Here is a 6,193-nt window from a genome sequence, read left to right as displayed (position 1 = left end):
CAAATGCTAAGATCATCACAGAACAAACTGTATTCATACCTAGCATCTAAGATACAACTCACATATCATATGAGTTCTTATCTTTAGTCTCTCAAAGTTCATGAATGCAGCTCTGAGCTCTAGTTTTACAAAAAAAAATCACAAATGTGAAAATTTCAAGTCAATAGCCTGCTATACACAGAGACATCAACAATCAGACTATTAATCTCAAGAATGGTAAGTAAAATAATATCATGCTGCAGTGCATGCTGGGGAACCTCATAGCACGCAACTCATCCATGACTCCCCAGCATGCACTGCAGCATGTATACATTTTGCACCAGAACTTTACTGTTGTCACCATAGTTGAGGTTTGTATGATGAGTGCTGATGTCTCTCTTCCTTGAGAATTGAAACTGTTCACCTGCTCTGAGTGTTAATACAGTGCATGATATGTCATATGAATGATGTTTGTTTCACGCACACACAAAAAGCTTTCACAAGCCATTTTCATCTCAACACCACAGCTTCACAACATGACATAATCATATCAGTTGAAACAGTAAAACCTCTTTTAGGACCGTTGTTTCACAGATGCACAAGTGTTCTGAGTAAAACATAACTGCACCTGTTAAATTAGTCAAGTCAAGAGCCTTACTGAGATAAACACTGATCACCATAATGGTGACGTCAAACCAACATGTTTTCAATCAAATATAAACTAGATCAAAACCCTGTTCATTCTCACTAAGATCTTTTATACATTTATGAGATAAAGTAAAAGCGGTGTCTGTAATAAGTGAAGATGTTAATAGTGGTTGTGTTTAATTCTCCTCTGGTGAGATCTTGACATCAACAAGATGAATCTGTTCAGATGACTCCGAGTCAAGTTGAGTGAATAATTATTTTTCAGTGTATCAGTGTGTGGGCCAGATCTGGGCCGGGGACCCAGCCGCCACTGAGCCAGAAACTAACATGTTGTGGCCCACAAGTGAGCCAGAAGAACTTTGGGTAGGAAGTGATATGTGACCCTGGATCACAAAACCAGTCTTAAGTAGCACGGGAACATTTTTAGTAAAAGACAAAAATACATTGTGTGGGTCAAAATGATCGATTTTTCTTTTATGCCAAAAAATCATTAGGATATTAAGTAAAGATCATGTTCCATGAAGATATTTTGTAAATTTCCTACCTTAAATATATAAAAACTTTATTTTTGTGAGTGGATGGTCTGCCACAGTGCCCCTGATTAACAACTTCAAAGGCAATTTTCTCAATATTTAGATTTTTTTGCGCTCTCAGATTCCAGAGTTTTAAACGGTTGTATCTCAGCCAGATATTGTCCTATTTTAACAACTCATATATCTATAGAAAGTTTATTTATTCAGCTTTCAGATTATGTAAAAATCTCAATATCGAAAAATTGACCCATAAATTTTGTTGTCCAGGGTCACATATTTGTATACTTTCAGGAGTCTGTATACAGTTGCAGGAGTCAAACCAAATGTAATTTATTTTGTGCATCCAGACAGATTTTAAATACTAGTTTTAGTCACAAATCAGTGATGGTCCACTTTCGGTTTTGTTTAATCTATACTGAATATGTAAGAGAAAATGAATGATAATTAGAGAGAGAGAGAGAGAGAGAGAGAGAGAGAGAGAGAGAGAGATGGTGTCTATGTTTTGTGTTACATTTGCCCTCACAATAGAAATTCTGCCTAAAACAATGATATTACAATGTTAATAAGATTATTTTTAGTCTTACTCTGAGTAATTTATTATGTGCATTTTTTTCGTCTTTCATGAAGTCGTTTTTTGTATGTTTTTACTCTCTCTTTAAGGATCTCAAACAGGGGAACTGCTAGGATTCGGTCCTAGAGAGGGCAGTGCTGTTTTTGTTCCCTGACGTCAGTGTTTGAATGAACAACATGTAGTAAAATGTTTGTTTTTCCACTGTCAATCAGGAGTGAATATTTTTAGTAAAGTTTTGTAAAATACTACAATACATGTTACATAACAAAAAATAAATAAAGTGAATGTTAGGAGAAATATTTTTATTCAGCATACAGGAACACAGGAACACATCAGGAAACCAACCATGTACCTGTGATGGGCAGGTGACGGGAATCAAATACTAAATGTGTTGGTACCCATGGTAATGTTGGGTTTGGCCTATGAGCGATGCTCCCCTATAGTATAAAAGGGCAAGTGCCCTTGTCACCCGCAGTCACCTGTTCACTTCCCATGAACCTCTGCACCATCTGAATCGGATGTGGATACCCGCCACGGTAGGCTTTTGCTATAGTGTGTTTGTCTGGGGTTTTGCTGGGACCATTTTGTTAATATGCTATTCTTTTTTAGCGGTGGGATCGCTTGTAGTCATTTACACTGCGCAGTCTATATGCTGTGATTGCTGTGTTACGTTCTGACTTTCCGTGAGTGGATGTGGACACCATAAACGGTAAAGTTTATTGTTAGTTGTCATGGGATTGATCGTATGTGTAGTTGTTTACAACTTATTTGTTTTATACAGCAACTTCCTTTCTGGGTGATAAGCAGGGTCGTTATTGAACTGTTCCCTGCTTTATTTCCTCTAGATCGCTGTGTTGTCAGGTTGATTCCGGTATTATTTCTCGCTCCGAGTGCTCTTGTGTGATTCGTCATGAAGATCGGAGTGTCGTTCTCTAGCGCATCCTGTTATGGGTATGTACGTGCTTCAGGTGGATATAAGGTAAGAGGAAATATCTAACCGTGTAACACCCCTGCTTTTTGCCCTAGGCTTATGGATGAGGTCTACATCATAAAGAACAGGGGGGTCGTGCTGCGCTCCTTTGGACAGCGTTAATGTTCTGTTTTCCCTTCCGGGTTTGACGGTCTGACTTTGGTCTGTTTTCCCTTCCGTATTTGACGGTCTGACTTCGGTCTGTTTTCCTTTCCGGATTTGACGGTCTGACTTCAGTCTGTTTCCCTTTCGGGTTTTACGTCAATTTGTTCCCTTCCAGTGTTTGAGTTCAGTTTGTTTTCATTTGATTTATTATTATTTTGGAGTCTCAGTCATTTTTGGTTAATGTGATTTCCTTATTTTGTTTGTTTTTTTGTCATGTTTATGCATTTTTGGTTGGCTAAGTTTAGTTTTTTTTATATTAACCTTTGTTTAATGTTGGATCCGATTCTTTTCTTGTTTTGTATATTATTTTTTGGACCCGATATGTACAAGGACTTTATTACTTTGACTGGCTCGAGGACATTGTACTTTAACGACGTGACAGCCGTTGTTTAAAAGTGTTCCAGTTGAGCCTTGTCCTTTTTTTGGGTCCTTGGTTGATTTATTATTCTAATTTGTTTATTTTGTGTCTTTGTTTTTTTTGACTGCGTTGATCATTGTGCCAATTGACACGGGGATTCGCATCCCCCATTTGTTAAATGGATTTCTTTCTTTTTGGCAGGGTCTGGGTACCCAAGGGCATTGCGTGGATTGTTCTTGACCTTGGTGGTGGTGTTTCTTCACTGTGTGCAGTGCTCGCCACTAGCACTAGCCTTAGCATGCCTACGTGTGTGCACAGTTGGATGTGGTGAATTGATCTAGAAGTGATTTAAGTCAGCCCTGGTGGATAAGTCCCAGCCCCTTGCCATTAAGTGGATTATATTAATAAATATTTTGTACTTTTTTACCCATTTCTCTGCCTGAGTGACTTGAACCTGTGTTGTTCGTTTACTTAGCTTAGCTTAGCTTATGGTAAATCTTTGGGTGAAAGTCCCAAGGTGGCGTAGTCGTAGGTTGTGATTAGTGCCGTCGCACCCCCGACGCTTGGTCACAAAAAGAAGAGATAACGGCGAAACAAGGGGACGGGGCCAAAGCACGAGCAGGAGGACATGTGGAGCAATGTCATAACAACAGCCACGTGTCTCAACACAGGACACAACACAACATACACACACACACACACACACACACACACACACACAAGACATGGTACTGTCATGACCCTGTCCACAAAACTAGAAAACTCAGGATCATGACAGGACTCAGAAGGACAGGATCATGACAGTACCCCCGCCCCAAGGGACGCACCTTGGCGGCCCAAGGGAAAAAATTAGCAGGGCAAGACAGACAGGAATGAAGACAAACACGACAGACAAACAATACAGCAGAGGAGGGGGAACATGAAGGTCACTACAAAGGGGTTGGGGTGGTTTTACAAAAATAACATTAATGGGAGGGGATGATGTCACGGATGGCAGTGAGGAGACCCCAATTGCATGCAGGCGGGTTTGCAGGGGTTAACAAGACAGGATTTATTATAACAAAAAACAACAAGAAACCTACGAGGGGGTGTAAACGAGAACGAGAATACAATATAAGAAAACAGGGACGTAACTAACTAAACACTAAACTAAACATAACTTGACAAACTAAACTAAACACTTACTAGACTAGACAGGACAATCCAAACTGGAACACGAACATGGGAAAATAGGTGAGCACAGGATATATCAAAACGTAGAACGTAGCAAAACGCAGCACAAACAATCAACGAGCACAGGACAATGAAACAAGAGGATCTTTTAAAGGGAACACAAACGAGAAATAATAACACAGGGCAGGTGGGAAACATTAGACACGGCAGGGAGGCAATACATGAAACGAGAGGGGCGGGGCCAATGACAAGACACGAGAAAGCACATGAGATGTAAAAACATAAACAACTCATGGCTTTCTCACAAAAAACCCTAAGGGCTCTGTCCCGATCCTGCCACATGACTAGAAGTTCAGAAACAAGAAGGCAGAACCGTGACAGATGAGGGGGAATGGGTTGACCAAAACTGGGGACACTAGACAAGGGTGGGACAGAAGGAGGTGGCTTAGGAGGGACAGGGGCTCGCTTTGAAAAGCGGGGAGGAGCAGTAGGGGCAGGACGGGAAAGGCTAGGCTTAGCTGAGGAAGACTGGGGAGAGTGTCCAAGGGGAAACGTGCTTGGGGAGATGCCGGCTGAGGACAAGCCGGCTGGACTGCCAGCTGGAATGTCGGCTGGAACGTCGGCTGGGCGGCCGGCTGGATGCCCGCCGGACAGGACTGGATACCGGACTGGATGCCGGCAGGACCGGCTGGACAAGGCTGGATGCCGGCAGGACCAGACTGGATGCCTGCGGCTGGACCAGACTGGGTGCTAGCGTCACCGCCGGACTGGGACTGGAAACGAACACCGGCTGGACAGAGCTGGACACCCGCCGGACAGGACTGGATACCGGACTGGATGCCGGCTGGACCAGGCTGGACAGGGTTGGATGCTGGTGGGACCGGACTGGATGCCTGCGGCTGGACCAGACTGGGTGCTAGCGCCACCGCTGGACTGGGACTGGAAACGACACCGCCGTTGGACTGGATACCGGCATTGCCGCCGGACTGGGACTGGACTCTGATGCTGCTGCCGGACTGGGACTGGATACCGGTGCTGCTGTCAGCAATCCCCTCCTCCGCCTTTTCTTCTGGAAGCGAGCCACCGCGCTCATGGTTGGCTGCAGCGACGCAGTGGAGAGCATGGCCTGCTCCGAACCAGAGGAGTCCGACGCCGTCCACCAGGATTTTCTCTAATGCCTTTTCTCCAGAATTTCATTCTGTCATGAATTATAGACAGAATCCAGGTGCAGACAACAAGGGGTTAACGGAAAAACTTTTATTTACAAAACACAAACAAAAATCCATGGGGAGCAAAAACTAACTAAAAACAAGACTTTAAACAAAACACTTCCCACAAGAGGGCAAAACAGAAGGAGAACAAAATAACTAAAATAAACAAACCAAACAACCCGGCAGGCAGGACAGGACTAGGGAACTCGGACATAGAATATTTCATAAGGACAAGGTTTATAAAATTTACAAAACGAACAGGCACGGGACAGAGGGAACTGGGGCTTAATAAAGGGGAACACTAACAAGGGATAATTACACGGGGCTAGTGACGGGCAGGTGACGGGAATCAAATACAAAAGGAGAGATAACGGGGAAACAAGGGGGTGGGGCCAAAGCACGAGACAGGAGGACACGTGGCACAATGTCATAACAACAGTGTCTCCACACAGGATGCAACACACACACACACACACACACACACACACACACACACACACACACACACACACACACACACACACACACACACACACAAACACACACAAGACATGGTACTCTCATGACCCTGTCCACAAAAGTAGA

The 6,193-nt window shown here is 43.4% G+C and overlaps 1 long non-coding RNA gene across 1 annotated transcript; it reads left to right on the top strand.

Moving 5' to 3' along the window:
* The first annotated feature begins 1,595 nt into the window (after window positions 1-1,595).
* Window positions 1,596-3,649, top strand: LOC130566717 (uncharacterized). Its single transcript, XR_008964512.1, has 4 exons — window positions 1,596-2,267; window positions 2,341-2,440; window positions 2,577-2,682; window positions 2,758-3,649. It is a non-coding gene; the product is annotated as an uncharacterized LOC130566717 (long non-coding RNA).
* Window positions 3,650-6,193: the final 2,544 nt, after the last annotated feature.

The sequence above is a fragment of the Triplophysa rosa genome, linkage group LG2 (genome assembly GCF_024868665.1).
Source record: "Triplophysa rosa linkage group LG2, Trosa_1v2, whole genome shotgun sequence".
Lineage (NCBI taxonomy): Eukaryota > Metazoa > Chordata > Actinopteri > Cypriniformes > Nemacheilidae > Triplophysa > Triplophysa rosa.
This window is presented reverse-complemented; position numbering and strand designations above follow the sequence as displayed.